General features: G+C 39.5%; 1 long non-coding RNA gene across 1 annotated transcript in view; it reads right to left on the bottom strand.

Moving 5' to 3' along the window:
* Positions 1 to 4,170: 4,170 nt before the first annotated feature.
* LOC147034760 (uncharacterized) overlaps positions 4,171 to 9,820 on the bottom strand; it is a 50,294-nt gene continuing 44,644 nt past the window's right edge. The window contains exons 3-4 of the long non-coding RNA XR_015060082.1: positions 6,601 to 6,681; positions 4,171 to 4,609 (exon numbers count right to left, since the gene is read on the bottom strand). This is a non-coding gene — a long non-coding RNA (uncharacterized LOC147034760). The remainder of the gene's footprint in view (positions 4,610 to 6,600; positions 6,682 to 9,820) is intronic.

Raw genomic sequence — 9,820 nt, 5'->3', positions numbered from 1 at the left:
TATGACTATCACCCGTGACTAATGAACGCAATTTAAACGATCTTTATCATTGAAATTGCAACCCTGGTGTTGGCATGGATAAGGTGGCTGGCTTAAGATCTTAGGATCTTGAGTTCAAGCCCCTGTCGGGTCGTTGAATTAACACCAGGTGGGTTGACTCAGCCTGTCATCCTTCCAAGGTCGGCAAAATGAGTACCAGTGTACTGGTAATAGGGACACTGCATCAGTAGCACAGCCGTGTCCCCAGAAAATGATGCTGCCATAGGCTGCATACAATGACAGATAATTGACATTGTGGGGTTTCAATACTGTGTCAGAGATTAATCCCCACATGAGGAATGAATGAATCCAAATCAGTTTATTCTAATTAAGTGTATTATTAAACCGTGGTGTAGTTTTCACTCTTGCAGATGAAAGATAAAGGGAATGAATGCATCCAAGAACTGAAGTTAATGAATGGTGGAATGTTAAAACTGAAAATAACATTGCAACAGATTGCTCAAGATAAAATGCAACAAGCCGGGAGGCGACGATGGTTCACGAGCGGTATTTGACAATGTAGATCGTTTCAGAAGTCAAGGATAAGACAATGTGATAATTTTTGACCAAGTTATAGAAATGATCAACATGATGTGGTACGGGTGACAGGTTATTTGCTGCAAAATGTCGAAAACCCAGTTTCGTTCAACAACTTTCAAAATTTGACCTTTGCATAACCTTTAAAGGTCACAAAACAATGTTGTGGACATTAAAATAAGGAAAAAGGATACGTGCTATAGCTTATTGGAGTTAGTTCGTCGAATAAGGTCGAAAACCCGGTTAGATTCCCACAACTTTGAAAATTTGACCTTTGTGGCCTTTAAAGGTCAAAGGTCAAGGATTATGACCTTTGGTGCAAAACTTCCTTTGGAACATTCCAGGAACAACATAACGTCATATAGGCTATATGGCATTTCGCACTCCTCTGATTTGAATATATGTTTTTTGTCTTGCTGATGAACACCTGAAAAGACAAACGGGTGCTGTCCAGCACTGGTATTTACACAAACTTATGGACAAATATGTAACTACTGCGGATTTGATGGAAGGACAGAGTACGTCACGACCTATGAAGATGACCCCTTTACATCTTATTGCACAGACACGGCGACAGCTCTTGACGAATATATGAATATATATATATATATATATATATATATATATATATATATATATATATATATATATATATATATATATATATATATATATATATATATATATATATATATATACTTTGATGAAATCAGCATAAAAATAAACTTGAAGGGGGCGCCACGGGCAAGGTGTTCGAGATAGAGCAAAATGGTTTCAAGACTTTTGGTGGAGAATGACCTCAAGATTATGCATAAAAAATATCGTCATCCTAGCTCTCAAAGTTTGGGCGGTCGTATGATTTTTATGTCAAAATTCACAATTTTCTAAGTTTTTGACCTTGTGACAAAAATGAAAAATCGGACAACAACAGGTTTTAGATAATTCATTTTGCTATTCAAATACCAAAGAACCCATTCCATTCAGTCAATTCCCTAGGAGAAGATAGATTTTTAATCTGACCACCCCTAAAATGGCTATTTTTGGGGCGTGGCTCCGCCCACAATGGGCGTAGCCACGCCCTCATCCAGGAAAACACAACGAGACATTGATATCGAACACATAACCAAGTTTCATCAAGATTGCATCAAAGTCCACAGAGTTATGCTCTGGACAGACAGACACACAGACAAGCCAGTAGGTGGACATGGGTAGTCGACGACCCAATAGAACCTGACGTGATGGGCCCATTCGATGGGGAATGACCTGAGGATTAAGCACAAGAAAATTAATGATTCTAGCTTCAAGGGTTAATGCTGCAGATTGTGTTTTCGTTAAAATACCCCCACATTTAGAGGTTTTTCGGCCGTTGCTAGGCAACGGAGGGGTCCATAGCAACGGTTCTTTCTCACACATAACTCGGACATACCAGTTTCATGTATATCTGACTCAGTCTCTGAGATATAACGAACTTCGTTTTTTTATTGTTTTCGACCAGGGTTCATTCAAAGTCTATCTTCTCCGATAGTTTTCATAGGATCCGGCTGGAAATTTTTGACAATATGGCTGAATGTACTGCCCACAGTCGGTCGTGGCCCGATTTTTGATTTTCGAAAAAATTAATTTTTTTATGACTTTAAAAAAATTTCAAAGTCCCGTTGCTAGGCAACCAAAGCGGCGTTAGCAACCAGTACCTATGCGGCACAACGAGGTCATAAACTGGTCCTATCACCCAAATTTCATCAAAATCGAACAACTGCAAGGGGGTCAAAAACACCCGACAAACACACACGGACAGACCGACAAATAAGGGTAAAATAATAATAATAATAATCATAATAATAATAATAAAATAATATAGATATATGAGAGATAAATATATATATATATATATATATATATATATATATATATGGGACAGGTTGGGAATGTGATTCCTTGCGTCAGGAAGGGCATCCGGCGTAAAACATGTGCCAAATCACTATGCGGATCATAATGGATGATCCGCTGTGGCGACCCCTAACGGGAGCAGCCGAAAGAAGAAGAAGAAGAAGATATGAGAGATCAAAAAAAAAAAATTTTAATCGAAAAAAAAATTTCTTAGAAAACTTTTTTTCGACTCGATCGACTACCAAACATATACACAGACATAACGAATATAGTGGTCACTCTGGCTGGAGCTCGTGAACCAAAAAACAAAAATTACAAGTCGGCGTGGCTTCTCCCACAATGGGCAATCTTCGCTGCTACCTACTATCTGTCACCGCCCATTTCTTCAAAACCTATCTTCTCCCTCAAAATTGACCGAATAAAACTGAATTTTTTATATGTTGTACATATGGCCAATGCGCACAATTTCTCGAGTGGGAATTTCGATTAAAAAAATCGAGAAAAAATATGAAAAAAAAAACAAAAATTACAAGTGGGCGTGGCTCCCCCTACAAATTGGTGTGGGATGCCCATCGCCAGGAAGACAAAACTAGGCATTGATATCAACATCATATTCAAATTTCATCCAAATCGGATCACATCCCACGAAGTTGTGCTCTGGTCAGACAGACAGACATAACGAATATAGTGGTCACTCTGGCTGGTGCTCATGAACCAATAAATTCAAGAATGAAATGTACACTTCTTCTTCTTCAATGGCCACATTTATTCCCACGTTCTTGCGGCCAGGTCTGACGTTCAACTAAGTAGTTGGCGTTGGAATTTGTAGTCTGTTCATGGTGCCAGCGATAGCTCGCCTATTCTTGATGAAGGACACCATGGGGTCTTTAACATTCACCAATTAATGCCGGCAGATATTGGACGCCCAGTTTAATGTCAATCCGAGAGACGGTACGTACGTTGATGAATCACCCTGCCCGATGAAAGAAAACACCGGCATGACAGTTTATCGCCAGGTCAGGATTCAAACCCACTTACAGTCGAGTGTGCATATCTCTAGAGTCTAGCTCTAGGCCATCCTGTCAGCCCGAATATGATAAATAAGATTCATCAGATGTCTGTGTCTGTCTGTCTGTCTGTGTCTGTTCGTGTTTTTTGCAAAGACCGCTGGACCGACAACCACCAAATTTGGCACACAGACCAAGTCCGACCCAGGGGTGTCCTTTGGGTATTTTCATCAACAAACTCAGTCTTTAAAGACCCCAAAGAACCATAACACCTTCTGTTTTTTTTTTTTTACATACTTGAGAGATTACAATACATGCTTGAGAGAAGACTTTTTACATGCTTGAGAGATAACCCCCAAAGACCCACAAGACCATTGAATTCCTTGAATACAATTAAAACACTTTATAACCCCGAATACCCCAAAGAGCGTTAAGATCACCTAGACTCTTGAAGACCCTGAAGTATTTTTGAAGACCCTTAAGACTCCTAAGAGCCAGAAGACCTCAAAGACCCTTAAGACTTCAAAGACCCTTCATACTCCAATGACCTTTAAGACCTTAAATACCTTTAAGACTTCAAAGACACTTAAGACCCCTTTACCCACTGGTGTTCTGGCTCTCCTGCCCCCGACACAGTTTTTCCCCCACCTCGTCGGTTCTCCTGCCCCCAATCCCTCTGGCCCATTCTCAGCTGTGCTGACTCTTCTGCTTCTCCCACTTCTCAGTACACCCCTCCACACTCTAACCCAGCCAATGCCAGGTAATCCTGCTGGTAATGAAATATACACAACTGCTCGAAATTGAATGTGATTAAGTTAAGAATCGTGTGATCAGAGTCGACTTGAAAGCATGACAACAATTCATGAATCACTTGTGACATATAATGTAAATAATTAATTCAAGACATTGGCGATAAAGTAAAACAAACCCAAGAAGAGCTTGATGGAAATGCATTCGAATCTATTCGAGAAATGGACATGTTTGGTGTCTTCATACCGTTTGCACTTTGTTTGCGCCGCATCTCCTGATGACGGATACATAACGAGTAACGCATGCTCCCGGACAGCATTCCTCCGCAGCTCGACGAGAGGACGTCCAAGTTACCTGCAATCACTTTTCCAAGGATGACGATAGGAAGTCTGAGAAAAGTAATAGAAAATCCAGTTGCAAGTGAACAAGCAATGTCTTTCATTTCAGCAATTGACATCCCTTGGTGTGATTTAAATTTTAAATACAAATTCAGGTTTACTTTTTCTTTTGTTTTTATTCCCACCCCATTCCCCCATCAAGTGGCCTGGCAAACCCGTCAGCACTTGAAAAGGATCACATTTTTAAAGGAAGAGGAGAGGTTGCTGCACTGGACGAAGATGCAAATATTGAGTGTGCTCATTGGAATCTCTTTGAGGGAAAGGAAGGGAAAAGAAAGCCTCACAGAATAGCCGAGCAGTACGCACACTCACCTCCAAGCTGTCTAGCCTGGGTTTGAATCCTGACATCACTATAAACCGTCATCCTGGTGTTTCGCAAGAAGGATGATTCATCACTGTGTGTGCCGTCCTTCGGATGGATGTTGAACTGCGCGTCCCATCTATCGGTATTAGTTGGTGGACGTTAACGATCCCACGGTGTGCTTCGCTAAGAGTCGGCGATCTATCGCCGGCACCCTGAACAAATTCCTGCCCTGACTGCTGGGCAGGCAACGGCAATCCACCTGGTGTAACCCTTGCCAAGAAACTGCTTTTGCAGTGCTGAACCTGCCTTCAGGCAGAACCGAATCAATGAATGAAGGGTAATGACATGAGTAAAAAGGCATGTGAGCAACATCTGCATTGATTGGGGCTTGTGCTGAAGAAGGGAATGTGGTCAGGCAGGTCTTCGATATGGATGCAGTTTACAGGATGACAAGGGGCTGACCAATATTGAGGTGGAGGTGCAGACATAGGATGCTTGCTCAGGATAGAGAGATAGATGGGTGTGGTGAGGGAAGACTAGTGTGACTGACTCCACAAGAAGGTCAGATCAATTGAGGCCATTGAAGTAGTTTTAACACGTCAATAAAGGAAGGTTGTGAGGTTGCAGGTCCTTTCTCACTAATTATTTTTCGTCGAAACTTCCACGATTCATATCTCAACATCTTATTGACAGAGCGACCAAAAATATTCAATCAAGAAAGGAGGCGAGAGGCTTTTTGCCCATCATGCTCCATATCCTCTCGTTGCATGAACAACAATTATTTATCTTTATTACCTTTGCAGTCTCAGAAGGGGAAACTACAGCACACAATGGCCAATTAATTTTGAGAGATATACCTTGAGATCGTTGACATCCACAACCTAAAATGCAAACGATGCACAACTGGATTTACATCAACAACTGATGGAGAGCGTGCTCCATGATGTAACGCATCTTTCCATTACCATCGGTTAAGTGATCATCAAGTTTGACACAATGGGGAGAAACTTCATGACAAGTGCTCTGAAGTGAGCACACTACACTATAATGGAGCTATCCTGCTCTCCTCCTCCAGATACAACACAAAGTCTTCCATGGAGGTATCTCACCATGAACTGGGGCTCGATTCTTCTTTGCTTGTGAGATCCAACGTGATTGAGCACATTCAGGCCAACCGGTCACAGGAGAAGCTTGATATTAGAAAAAAGTTTGATTATGTGACTGAACTCATCAGCAAGTGACAATTTTGCAAAATAAATAAATAAATGCAAATGCAGAAAAAGTGATGTAAAGCATCAGGATCGAGAGTGGGAATGAGGGTGATTGGGAGCTATTGTGAAAGAAGATTCACGAGGCGTGCACATAGGCGTGACTCCCACAAAGGCAACTATAAGCACCGATGCCAGGCAAGGCATTCATCAACTGGTCTGGTGGAGTGGCTAACAGTGCTCAGAACGAGACCATCACTCCCGTGGCTTAAAAAAAAAAAGGTACGGTGCTTTCTATCGATGGTATATATTATCTGTTATAAATATGTAATTTCACCTTAACTGCAGAATGGTGTATTTGTGGTGTCTCGTGTCAAAACAATGTCTGAGTGATACCTTCTTGGTGAAGGGTAAGGTACTTGTTTCTGAAATAAAATGATTTAGAGGAATCTATCTACAATTGTACTCACAAAATCACTTTGTTGGTGCCATTGTACGTAAGCTTCTTTCCACAAGTTTTGTATTAACTTTTTTGTCTTGCTGATGAACACCTGAAAAGACAAACGGGTGCTGTCCAGCACTGGTATTTACACAAACTTATGGACAAACATGTAACTACTGCGGATTTGATGGAAGGACAGAGTACGTCACGGCCTATGAAGATGACCCCTTTACATCTTATTGCACAGACACGGCGACAGCTCTTGACGAGCAATGCTTCAAACAAAGGAAAGGGAAACAATAATTTGGAATTTGTGGAAAATTTAAAATTATACTGTCCAGAAGACCAACTAGTTTTGCGATCTTTCTCGTCCATAAGCAAGCATAAAGCAGACAGCGACCGCATTGAACCTCACCTCAGTTAAGGATGGCGAATGTACTCGGGGCATTTTAAATGTGCTCAGAATGAGATGAAATGTCGTTTTTATTTTTTAATTTGCAGTATATTTTATCCATATGTCGTGTGTAAGGCGGAACAATTAGGTATGTATAAATATATAAATAAATATATATATATATATATATATATATATATATATATATATATATATATATATATATATATAATTATTGGCATTTTTGGATCATTGTGAGCATTTCTTTTGAGAATTTGTTTAACTCCCATCATTTAATATAACGTCTTTGCTCATGAATTATTTGGACAACAATTTTGTTCTGGGTTTCTCACTCAGAAATTGACACCAGATGTGAGAACGCTACCATTTGTGTTTTTGTGCCAGTTTTCAAAGTCAAAGTCAAGGAATACTCATAACTTACGGACAAATATATTCTGTGAATACTCTTTCATCTGTGACGAAATCGAACAATAATTTGTTTTTCATCACTCATCTATATAGTTTTTTTTTCCTTTCTGCAAATAAACTTTTCTCTTCGTTAATTCTCCTTTCACTCCCCTAAGGAATGCATAAAAATGAAATTAAGAAGAAATTCTGACAATCAATTGGCAAATACAAATCGTGCTTTTGCCTGCGTAGTCTTCTCTACGATTTCCGTTTAATATGTTGTGTATCACTTGAAGGTCAGTTAACTCCTGGGTTTCCACCTGATCACTGCATTCTTGTCAGCATTTTCTTGTTTCCGTAGTGTTTTTTAAAATGGCCTCTACTATAGTGTGCTTTGCCAGAAAGCACATCACTACGTTTGATAAAAAAGTCTTATTTCTGTGGAATGTTCTCGACGTAATGACTGACGTTTGCAATGCATTTACAAGTCACATTCTAAACTGAGAGTATTCCAATCTTAGCCGAATGCATACATGACTTATCCTGTGTGAATTATGTTGATTGTCAAAAGAAACAAAACATGGAAAAAGTTCGGAGATGTCAGGAAAATTATTTCCTTAAATTTACAGAACAATAACTTTTAACACAGGTACACTTCCAGAACCTCTCGGCTCTAAGGGCTACAATCAATGCCAAATTTGTTTTTAAGATGGATGGTGATTAGTCAATCGATCGAACACATCAACTCATAGCAACCTTGTGCCACATTTCTGGGATTTGTCATTACGTATTTAGTAAAGACCATGACCACTCACTTCTACACTTTGCTGATCTGAACAGCCATGGGAATTGAACCCACACTGTTGTGAAAGAAATCTTTTTACCACTCCATCAAATGGCTGTATTCGGTATTATTAGGCCATGCTAAAATCATTTTCAGTCGTGAACGAAAAATTATACTGGTAATAGGCATCCTCAACCATTTTTGAACATGTAGAATATTGGCTGAAGCCCTTGTGCAGATGAGATGGAAAAGGACTCCACTGAAAGTTCCAGTCAACACAAAATTGCGATCAAGGGGGAGGGGGGAGGGGGGGAATTCCTCCTGAGGAAATGTCCTTTTGAGTGTGGTGAGAAAAGTGTCGCCATTATGATGATGTTGCTGGTACCCCGAGTACCCCGGGAAGTGACAGCACTTCCCCTAAGCTCAGTGGCTGTGTGAAGCGTTTGTTGTGTGTCTGTGTCATTGTCACTGTCAGCTCCATTAGGAGCTTTATACCTTGTATAAAAATATATGTAAAAGAAAAATACATTTATTACCTATAATATAACTTGAATAATTGCACTCATACAAGTGCTATCTTTTTAACACTAAAATGTAACAACAAAATATACCTATTAAGTACCTGCCTAACTTTACAGATTCTCCATAATTTGTAGGCAATACTTCTGTTGGAAATCAGATGTTATATCAGGACTTTATATAAACCAGGTTTTACCATGACCAAGGCATTTACAGAATTGAAGATGAATGTTCTATTTTATTGGAAAATTGCATTTTTCTTTTTAGGTGGACAGATGCATGAAAGAAAATAAATAGGGTACAGTAATTGTGTTTCAATATTTCTTTCCAGATAAAACTCTTATGGAACAGTAAACAACAATTCAAAGGTGAACCCGGAGCAGACCGAATCGGCACAAAGGAGCGTAAAGTGTAGATTTGGAGAAAGTGACAAGAAGTTGGCGAGTTGCTAGCATTGTTTGTCAAATTAAGAATAAATTACAAGAACTTAATGAGTATATATATATATATATATATATATATATATATATATATATATATATATATATATATATATATATATATATATATATATATATATACACACACAAGCCGGTAGGCGGACATGGGTAGTTGACTACCCAATAGAACCTGACGCGATGGGCCCGTTCGATGGGGAATGACCTGAGGATTAAGCACAAGAAAATTCATGATTCCAGCTTCAAGGGTAAATGCTGCAGATTGTTTTTTCATTAAAATACCCCCACATTTAGAGGTTTTTTGGCTGTTGCTAGGCAACGGAGGGGTCCATAGCAACGGTTCTTTCTCACACATAACTCGGACATACCAGTTTCATGTATATCTGACTCATAGTCTCTGAGATATAACGAACTTCCTTTTTTTATTGTTTTCGACCAGGGTTCATTCAAAGTCTATCTTCTCCGACAGTTTTCATAGGATCCGGCTGGAGGTTTTTGACAATACGGCTGAATGTACTGCCCACAGTCGCTCGTGGTCCGATTTTTGAAAAAATTAATTTTTTTATGATTTTTCTAAAATTTCAAAGTCCTGTTGCTAGGCAACGGTGGTGTCCATAGCAACGGTTCTCATTTGCACACAACTCGGTCATGGTATAAACCTACCAACCAAGTTTCATCCAAATCG

Source organism: Eptatretus burgeri, chromosome 1, assembly GCF_056783735.1.
Source record: "Eptatretus burgeri isolate ZD-2024b chromosome 1, Ebu_testis_v1, whole genome shotgun sequence".
Classification (NCBI taxonomy): Eukaryota; Metazoa; Chordata; class Myxini; order Myxiniformes; family Myxinidae; genus Eptatretus; species Eptatretus burgeri.
Note: the sequence above shows the minus strand (reverse complement) of the source record. Positions and strands in the feature narration are given on the sequence as shown.